Genomic DNA, 10,917 nt, shown 5'->3' on the forward strand with positions numbered 1-10,917 from the left:
CATCAAGTAAATTAATATTGAACTCAGGATACAAGGCCTGATCAAACAATAAGGTATGTGTTTTCAAAATCTTTTTTATGAATATATATTTGCAATATTATAATAATTACACTCAGCTTGAGGAATTGTTACACATACATATTGCATTTTGATTGATTTTATTCCCCCTTCCTCCCTTCTCCCTCCTTTCCTGGATTGTCTTTCCATCATTGCCATTAATCCCCATAAAAATGTTCCCCCTCACTTCAAACACATGTACCTCATTGTTCTTGCAGTTTCTGAAGCAGTTTTGGAAGTCTTCCTTCACAAGTTTCTTTATGGGGTAGGCTAAAATGCTACTACTGAGTACCACCAAATGGAAAGGCAGCCCACTAAAAACATTATGGTGTGTTCTCATCCACTTTATACACCAGATCTGCATTATTCAACTTCTAGCTGTTCCCAAAAGTCAAAATGACCATGAAAGAAAGATAAATGTTTTGAATCCATTAAGGACATTGAGCCAGCCATGACTATGCAAATAAAGATATTCATGAAAGAGGACTTCCAGAACTGCTTCAGACAAGAATGATGGGATAAATATGTTTGAAGTGAGGCAAAGTATTTTGAGGGGGATTAGTGGCAATGTGTCTTTTACTGTAATACATTTTCCAAAATTTAAACATTTGGATTGCATCATTGTATATAGACGCGTGAGTCATAAAGACTCACATGGTAATTGAAGCCATGGTAATATATCTAATTCCTAGTAAAAGAAGAGACCAAAGAACAAAACCCCAAGGAACAGTAAGATACTGGGTGTGTAATATTTCGGTCTTTTTCATGCACCTGAATTTAATTAATTAAAATTTATTTAAATTAATTTAAATATACTGTAAATATTGCTTAGTATATTTTTAAACAAATTTTATCTTTGCAAATATAATGCACATTTATTAACCTATTTCAAAAATATGTGGAGAAACATAAACTCCTGTCCAAAACAAGAATTGCAGGCTGACATGCAAGATGACCAAACTGAGTATACGCTGAACAGTATTTTATGTGCCAGATAGATGGAGATTCAATAATAAACAAAACAGGCATTATTCCTGTGTTCATAGAGCTTATCATTTAACAGGCAATAGTCAAAGGAAATAGGAAATACAATAGAATGTGATGAGTGCTAAAAAATTAATACTGGAGGGCCTGGGATTTAGCTCAGTGGTTTCACCGCCTGCTGCGCAAGCGCAAGGACCCGAGTTCGATCCCCGGTACAAAACAACAACAACAACAACAAAAAATTAATACTGGAAAACCATTTTAACTAAATATGCAATGAAATGTGAATTATGCATCTGTAATTCCATCCATTTTTCTCTTAGGCATGAACTCAGTTACAAGGACAAGAAGAAACTAATGCAAGTTCTTTTGCTCTCTGTGCCATGTAATAAATCTCAGGAAGACCAGCAGGGAATGTGGAAATATTTGCCCTTCTGGTGCTGACCAGAGATTCTGTTCAAACTAAGCCTCTCAGTGTACTGGACTCTGACTCCTTCACAGAGAACATCTCTGTGAGTTCTTAAATTGATTTTGTGCTTGACAGTCTGTTCAGTTAATTTGCCAGAAATTCTCCAGCTACACTCTCAAGTCAGATATTAGACAACACCAAATGCCAGAAAGGACCATTTGTACATTTCTTAAGGATAAGAAGCATGTACAAAGTTGACATCAGTTGACATCAGGAGTCTTGATGGAGCCTACTGAGGTTACCCTATCAGGTTATAAGAAGTAAAAAGAGATTGGGCTGAAGAACCAATCATATAAACAGGCCATACTTTCAGGAAGTAATTCATCCTCATAGTAATTTTGAAAATGACAACCCCTGAATAGCAGGGAAGAGGAGAAACTGCACTTTCAATAGCCCCACAGCTAACTCTTGAAAATTCTTGGTATGAGGGAAAGACAACTCTGGCTTTTTTCTTAGATGAACATTCTGCAGACAACTGGTTCAAGAAAACCTGATATTTTTTAAAAGCAGAGAATCAGAATAGAATTGGCATGAGGTAAAGATAGGTAATGCATGAAAAAAGGAGAAAAGAGACATGGGATGGCAGATGAAGAAAACTCAACTAAAAAATATTACAGTAAATAAATAAAAATCATAACCAAATAATATACATTTGAAAGTTTTCATGAAGCAGGTAAACAAGAGTTTAAGAGAGATGAGAAAATAACAATAAGATGAAACGTGCCCCGTCAGCCCTCAGGAAAGAATATGTGGAAAAATTTAACAGTTACAGAGATGAAGGCAAAAATGGCTGGATCACCAGGAAAGAAACTACAGCTAATAAAAAATAAATATGTGTGTGTGTGTGTGAAATCTACATAAGTTTGGAACTAAGACAAAAACAAATGTGACAATTCTAAGACGAAAACATATGCAGCAATTATGGTTATAAAACAATGTAATGGTGATAAACTCAGATGAAGTAGAAATTACATAACTAACAACAACTGGGAACAAAAAGTGAGAGATAATATCAAGATGTTGATTTTCTTATCCTTCATATTTGGAGGCAAAATATACCATCAAAAGCCAACAAATTTGACAACAAAAATACAAATATATTGAATATTACAAAGGAAAACACTAGGAGACATGATTAAATTAACTAAAATTGTTTGAATGAAAAGAGGAAGAAAAAAAGAAAGAAAAAAGAAATCTGTGTAAGATTAATCAATGAAGCACTATTTGTAATAGGAAAAAAGGACAGTGACAACTCATCTAAGGCAGTGATAGCAAAACTATGGTATACATGCCACAGTGGGCATACAGAGCCCTGTTTTTCAGTATGTGAGCAGCCAAGATGCCCCAGCATCATCCCAGCAGCTAAACATTGGATAATAGTGCACATAGTGGCCATGTGCACCCTTGCAAATGAGTAGCAGCACCAAGCAATGATGTCACAGCCACAACTCATTAGCTGCAACTCATTTAAGCTTTGCATGGCCTGTCAGTGCACTACTAAGGATATATATGCAGTATATATTTGCTTGGACTGGCTGTGAGTTTTAATACATTCATTTTTATTAACATAACATTTTAGCTTTCAGTTTTCTTATGAAAAATTAAAATTTAATATCTAAAATTTAGCAAAGACATGTTCTAATTAAGAGACTGAGGTTCTTTTAATGTTGTGCTGTCCCCCTGGCATATTTGAATCTGTAGCATTATGTTTAGTGGTTTGTGAAGAATTTATGAAAACAAGAGCAAGGATATATATGTATATATATGTTTGCTTGGACTAGCTATGATTTTAGCAGACGCCTCCACAATGTAGGAAATGCACTCAGATGCCTTCTTCAGAGCAGGCCAAAAGCTGGTGGTCAGTGTAACATTGCTCACTTGTGCTGGTGGTGAGCAAATTCAAGAGGAACCCCAGCTCAGAATTACTGTTGTAGATTGTTGTTCTTCCTGGTATGCAAAGACTGAGATTACCTGTGGGTCATAAACAATACTACAGGGAACATGGCTGCCGCAGTCTCAGCCACAGCTTGGGTGGCAAAGGTCAGCGCTGAAGGCAACCGGCACCTGATGGAGTGACCGACCCGAGCCAGCAAGCTGAGAAGGTATGATGGATCTGGGGCAGAAATGACTGTGCTGAGTGCTCAGAAGTTTGCTCAGGTTGTCTTTGTTTAGGCTGCACAGTGTTCTGCGGAGATTTCTCTTGAATTTGGCTACAAATTTATAGATCTTCTGCCGTGTGTACAGGCACAGTTGCTGATATGTGTTCAAGATGAGTGGGATGGGAGAAAATAACTCTGACATAGCCAGGGCAGAGACAAGAAAGTGAAAGGAATGTTCTGACCAGCTTGGACCCAGCCCCAAAAGGAGCACTGAGAAGCGTAATCATGAACAGGAAAATAAATATATAGAAGAAATTGCAGAGCTGATTTTTGCAAATTTTAATGATATAGACAACTTTAACTTCAAACCTGACAAATGTGCAATCTTAAAAGAAACTGTGAAGCAAATTTGTCAGATCAAAGAACAAGAGAAAGCAGCAGCTGCCAACATAGATGAAGTGCAGAAGTCAGACGTATCATCCACAGGCCAGGGTGTCATCGACAAGGATGTGCTGGGGCCCATAATGCTTGAGGCCCTGGATGGGTTCTTCTTTATAGTGAACCTGGAAGGCAACGTGGTGTTTGTTTCAGAGAATGTGACACAGTATCTAAGGTATAACCAAGAAGAGCTGATGAACAAAAGTGTATATAGCATCCTGCATGTTGGGGACCACGCTGAATTTGTCAAAAATCTGCTGCCAAAGTCTATAGTAAATGGGGGATCTTGGTCTGGAGAAGTTCCCAGGCGGAACAGCCATACTTTCAACTGTCAGATGCTGGTAAAACCTCTACCCAAATCAGAAGAGGAAGGTCATGATAATCAGGAAGCACATCAGAAATATGAAACTATGCAGTGCTTTGCCATCTCTCAACTGAAGTCCATCAAAGAAGAAGGAGAAGATTTGCAGTCCTGCTTGATTTGTGTGGCAGGAAGAGTCCCCATGAAGGAAAGACCAGTTCTTCCCTCATCAGAAAGTTTTACTACTCGTCAGGATCTCCAAGGGAAGATCACTTCTCTGGATACTAGTACCATGAGAGCAGCCACGAAACCAGGCTGGGAGGATCAGTGAGAAGGTGCATTCAGAAGTTCCATGCACAGCATGAAGGGGAATCTGTGTCTGAGACAAGGATTGGCATTCAGTCAAATCTATCATTTCTCCATGTCCGATGGCACTGTTGTTGCTGTGCAAACCAAGAGCAAACTGATCCATTCTCAGACTACTAGTGAGCCTCAGCTTGTAATACCTTTACACATGTTTCACAGAGAGCAGAACGTATGTGTAATGAATCCGGATCTGACTGGACAAGCAGTGGGGAAGCCATTGAGTCCAATTAGCTCTAGCAGCCCTGCCCATCAGGCCATGTGCAGTGGGAACCCAGGTCAGGACATGACCCTCAGTAGCAATATAAATTTTCCCATAAATGGCCCAAAGGAACAAATGGGCATGCCCATGGGCAGGTTCGGTGGTTCTGGGGGAATGAACCATGTGTCAGGCATGCAAGCAAACACTCCTCAGGGTAGTAACTATGCACTCAAAATGAACAGTCCCTCACAGAGCAGCCCTGGCATGAATCCAGGGCAGCCCAACTCCATGCTTTCACCAAGGCACTGCATGAGCCCCGAAGTGGCTGGCAGTCCTCACATCCCACCCAGTCAGTTTTCCCCTGCAGGAAGCTTGCATTCCCCCCGTGGGAGTCTGTAGCAGCACAGGAAATAGCCATAGTTATACCAACAGTTCCCTCAATGCACTTCAGGCCCTCAGCGAAGGGCACGGGGTCTCATTAGGGTCATCGATGGCTTCACCAGATCTTTGCAGAAAGCTCTTTAGACCTTGTTGGAAAGAATTTCTGGTTCCTGAACAGGCAAAAAGGAGCCTGTGAGAGGGCTGTTGATATTCTCAAGTTTTGTTTCAACTTTTTCTGTTAAAATTAAATTAGTTCACCTAAATTGTGAATCAATAAATATTTTTCATTTCTAAATTAAGTTCCCTTTAGGTTGGTCAGACAGCTTGAATTAGCATCTCTCCTTCCTTTGACCCTAACTCTTCTTTCCCTCTTTGCTTTTCCCTGTTCCCTCTAATTTCCTGAAATGTTTTGCCAGCCACTTACCAATTGCTAAATATTGGATTTCAGAAAAATACTTTTACTGGCAAGGAGAGGAGCAAAGTTAAGACTTGATACCAGTCAAGCTATGGCCACTGCTTCAGAAGCATGTTTATTCTGTTCCCCAGCAACTCGGGCCTCCAAAATGGGAGAAAAATCCATGTATTGAAATTGACCGCAGATATCACGACAGATTTAACCTCTGCCATGTGCTTTTTATTTTGTTTTTTAGTAGTGCTGACTAAGCCGAAGTTTTATAAGGTACATAAAAATCCAGTTTATATGTAAACAAGCAATAATTTAAGTTGAGAACTTAAGTGTTTTAATTGTATAATTTTTGTGAGGTATACATATTGTGGAATTGACTCAAAAATGCGGTACTTCAGTATTAAATTAGATATCTTCATAGCAATGTCTCCTAAAGGTGTTTTTTAAAGGATATCAATGCCTTGATTCGACCTAATTTGTAGACTTTAGACTTTATTTTCTAAACCTCCTGATTCTGCTCATAAATCATTTATCTAATCTATATGATATGCAGCCACTGTAGGAACCAATTCTTGATTTTTATATGTTTATATTCTTTCTTAATGAACCTTAGAAAGACTACATGTTACTAAGTAGGACACTTTTATGGTTGTTTTTCTTGCCCACTCTGGTAGGGAAATAATCTCTTATTAATTGGTATCAGTTTCCAACAACTGCAATACCAAGGAACTGATTACCTTTTTTGAGCTACTTCTTCCCATCCCCAATACACATACTTTCTTACCTAAATTTCAGAATGGTACCTTTTTGATGTCTAAAAAGCAAAATATTTTATAATATCTCATTAGCCAGGCTTTTTAGGAACAGAAGTTTTTCCTTGAAATTTGATTGCTTATATGTGGCAGGGTGAAAAATGTACAAACTACCCCTATTTATGTTTATATATCTCTCTATATATGTACCAAGTATGGAAATATAGGAAGAGATATAGCCCAAAGATAAATGGTAAGTAGAGGTCTGAAAGTGTTGCTCCATAGTAAACTTTCTGGAAATTGGCATTTCAGTATTTTTTTCCACTTTGAGAGGGATCTCAATCCAGGGAGCTGGCCAAGATACATCCCTTCAAGAGGCTCTGCTGTTCCCCACCAAACCAGTGGGTGGCCCAGTGCTGACGACAAACATGAAAGAGGTGGGCCTGGAACTCCATGGCTTTATCCCAGCGATGAGGTTCATGTGCTGCATAGTTCAGCATGACCCCTTGTAAGTTCATTTTTAGAAATGCGTGAGTTGGAGTGACTCAACTTCACACAGCACAAAAGAGAAAATGGTGTTTTAACCGGATTTGTCTTTTTTCACTGTAACACTATCCAAAAGAAGCTTGTGTTTTTTCATTGTTACCCATCTGCTCACTGTGTTTTAACATCAGTCCCAAGTCAGACAAATCTGCAGAGCTGTGAGACTGGCAGTTTAGAATAATTCATGATCATTACTGTCTTGAAGGAAAGAGATTATAAAGTAAATTCTCTTAGGGTTCAGATAAGGTAGTGGATTTTGTTTTACATCTTTTTAGGAGAAGAAAATAAGTGAAGGTCCTCTGATCATATTGATCACTATTGAAGCAAAAGCCAAATCAATTCCCTTCATTATCAGTATTTCTCATGCTGTACACAATAAATTTGTTAGACTGAGTACTTGGTTTTTGTTGATAGAACAAATAATCAGTGTTTTACTTATATTATTAAATGTGAAAAACATAATGTGAAAAGTATACATACATTAACTTGGTTGTAAAACCCATTAAGTGTTCATGTAATGTGGTAAGTTTAAAAGTGAAGAGAGCTGTTTTACTACAATGAATTTGTTTGACTCAAAGATTAAAAAGCCCCTCTCCTGATGTGTATCTCTTATGGCCTGTAATAATTGAAAGCAATGTTTTTGCAATTTATATAATGCAATTTTTAATCTGTGTTTAAAAATGGAGTTCATATGGGCTTAACACATGAACTGGGTGGCACAGATCCACTTGCAGAACCCAAAATACACAATCAATTTTGAAATGCAACTTAAGCCATTAATTGTTGGTGTGAATTTAAAATTTTCTAGTTTTTGTATGGTAGTATGCTGCCTAAGAGCAAAGCATTCTCTGCACAAAAGAAAACTACTGTAGTAGCTTCGATTTTAATTAGAATTTTCTCCCTGGTGTTTCTTTATAGACTAAAACAAAGTCTTTTAAGTTTCTTACTACAGGTAAAAGCTATGCGCAAGAAACTCAAAATGCTAAAATCTAGCATAATGCCTTAGATCTGTTTTTAAGTCTTGTATATTCCTACATAGCTGTCTGATGTATTATATTTGTATAGTGAATTGTGTACAATTTTTGAATAAGTGCATCATCACTCAACCTTTATATTATTGAAGAGTGATGATGATACATTTCTTCAAACATTTAACTGTCATATTTTTCCTTTGTCATTTGTGGGTTTTATTTGTACAGTTACTCATAAAGTTGCATCTGAGATGTGTGTATATGAAAAGATTATACAAGGGTAAAATTAAGCAATATATAAACTATGGTTCTTCAGGAGAAAGCTTACAGTGTTTCAGGTTGTGATTTATTTTCAAAACAGAGTTGATGCAACATCACTTTGTTCACTTGCATTGATGTTTGTATTTCTAGTGTGAGCAGTTTATGCAAAGTTAGATATATTCAGAGAAATTTTAAATACATTTATGCAAGTTAATATTGCCTTGCTGATGTTATTTGCTTATTTAATGTTAAATAATGCTATTGTAAATAAAGAATTCTGTTGTTATTGCATCATTTAATAAATTTTAATGCCTTCGGGTTTTACATGGCTTTAAAAAAAATTAAAATTAAACAATACTATAGGCCAGTGCCAAAGGACCAAGGGCTAGGCCAAATAGGCCCCAATTTCTCATCCCCAATAAATTAAAGAGGTAGGATCTTACAACAGTTTCAAAACCAAAAAGCCAGCTGCACTTGGAAGACATCTCTGAGAAGTAGTCTTTTCCTAAGGGTTTTTGATACTAGCAACAAAGCTACCTGCTATAAGCAATTTACAAGCATCAACCCAGGAATTAAACTAAAAAACATAGAAAATGAGAAGAAACAGAACTAAGATGCTATGCCAAACTTCCAGCTAGCCAAAGGCAAATCCAGGGGGAAATGAGGTGGAACAATTCGAAAGCCACCCACATGGACTCTCTAAAGTGGTAACAGTGGAAGTAACAAAGGAAATGAATGAGGCGCCAGGAAAAATCAAATTAGAAATAATTTCTCAGATAACTACAGAGTTAATGACCATAATGAAGGGCATGGTTAGTGACTCTAGAGCAGATACAGATTTTTTAAAGTAGAGGACTTTAAGAAAATGATGGAACCCATGAAACATGTTTTTGTTAGAAGCATGGTTGTGTTGGAAACAGATTTCCAACATAGGAAAGAAATAGAATCCATGAAACAGATTCAAATAGATATATGGGAGATTAAAATTTTCATTGAAAGTATACACAACATAATGAACCAATGTGAGGCCAGAACACTGAATATAGAAGACAGGATTGGAGATCAAAGAGAATATCAGAAAATGGAAAGGTATTCCTTGTTCTTGGGTAGGAAGAACTAATATAGTGAAATGGCCGTAATTCCAAAACTGTTACACAGATTTAATGCAAACCTGATCAAAATACTGATAGCCTCACAAAATTAGAGAAAACAATCCTAAAATTCATTTGGAACAAGAAGGGACCTAGAATATCAAAAGCAATTCTGGAGGACTGGGGATTTAGCTCAGTGGTTCCACTGCCTGCCTTGCAAGAGCAAGGTCCTGAGTTCAATTTCTGGTACCAAATAAAAGCAATTCTGGGCAACAAAGGCAAAGCAGGGAACATCATAATCCCTGACTTGAAATTACACTACAAAGCTACTGTGACAAAAAAACCCCACCATGCTACTGGCAAACAAACAAACAAAACAGAACCGAGGATTAATAGAACAGATTAGAAGATGCAGAAAAAATTCCATACACATTCAGTCACCTTATCTTTGACAAAGGGACCAAAAACCTTCTCTAGAAAAAAGATAGCCTCTTTAATAAATGGTGCTGGAAAAATTGGCTTTCCACGTGCCAAAGACTAAAACTAGACCCATATCTCTCACCATGCACTAAACAAAAATCAAAATGGATCAAAGACCTAAATATTAAAACAAAAGCACTAACTCTGCTGGAAGATAGAATAGGTAGAACTCTTGAGGACAGAGATGTAGGCAAAGACTTTGTGAACAAAACCCAGATTACACAGGAAATATTACAAAAAATCAACAACTGGAATCTCATCTTATTAAAAAGCTTTTGAACAGCAAAAAAACCCACCAACAGAGTGAAAAGACAACCCACAGAGTGGGAAAAAATTCTTGCCCACTGTTCCTCAGACAAAGGACTAATATCTAGAATATATAAAGAACTCAAAAAAATCAGACCTCTCAAATTGAAAGACCCAACCCAAAAATGAGCATCTGAAATAAATAGACACTTCTCAGATTAAGAAGTGGAAATGGCAGGGCTAGGGATTTAGCTCAGTGGTTCCACTGCCTTGCAAGTACAAGGTCCCGAGTTCGATCCCCGGTAACAAAAAATATAAATAAATAAGTGGAAATGGCAAATATATATATGAAAAATGTTCAACATCACTGGTCATTCAAGAGATGCACATTAAACAACACTGAAATTTCATCTCACTCCAGACAGAAAGGCTATTATTAAGAAATCAACCAATAACAAATGCTGGTGGGGTTGTGGGGGAAAAGGAGCTCTTTTCCACTGTTGGTGGAAGTGTAGACTGTTGCAACCACTATAGAAATCTGTGTGGAGATTCCTCAAAAAACTAAAACTAGAGGTTCCATTTAACCCAGCTATTCCCCTTCTTGGTATCTTCCCTAAAGAACTAGAAGCATCACACCACAGCAATATATGCACACTCATGTTTATAGTAGCACATGTCTTAATAGCTAAATCTTGGAAATAGTCCAAACGCCCATCAGTTGATGAATGGATAAAGAAATGTATTTTTTTATACAAGGGAGTACTACTCTGCTATAAAGAGAAACTTGAGACATTTCTAGGTAAATGGATGTACCTTGAGACCACACTCTTTGTTTGTTTGTTTGTTTTGAGGCAGAGTCTCCCTTTGTAGTTC

At 37.3% G+C, this 10,917-nt stretch overlaps 1 pseudogene; it reads left to right on the forward strand.

The window, feature by feature from the left end:
- Nucleotides 1-721: 721 nt before the first annotated feature.
- On the forward strand, nucleotides 722-5,819 carry LOC101697997 (nuclear receptor coactivator 2 pseudogene; annotated as a pseudogene).
- The last annotated feature ends 5,098 nt before the right edge of the window (nucleotides 5,820-10,917 follow it).

The sequence above is a fragment of the Heterocephalus glaber genome, unplaced genomic scaffold, assembly GCF_053883595.1.
Source record: "Heterocephalus glaber isolate CG9 unplaced genomic scaffold, H.glaber_assembly_v1.0 deba00001613, whole genome shotgun sequence".
In the NCBI taxonomy this organism is placed as follows: Eukaryota; Metazoa; Chordata; class Mammalia; order Rodentia; family Bathyergidae; genus Heterocephalus; species Heterocephalus glaber.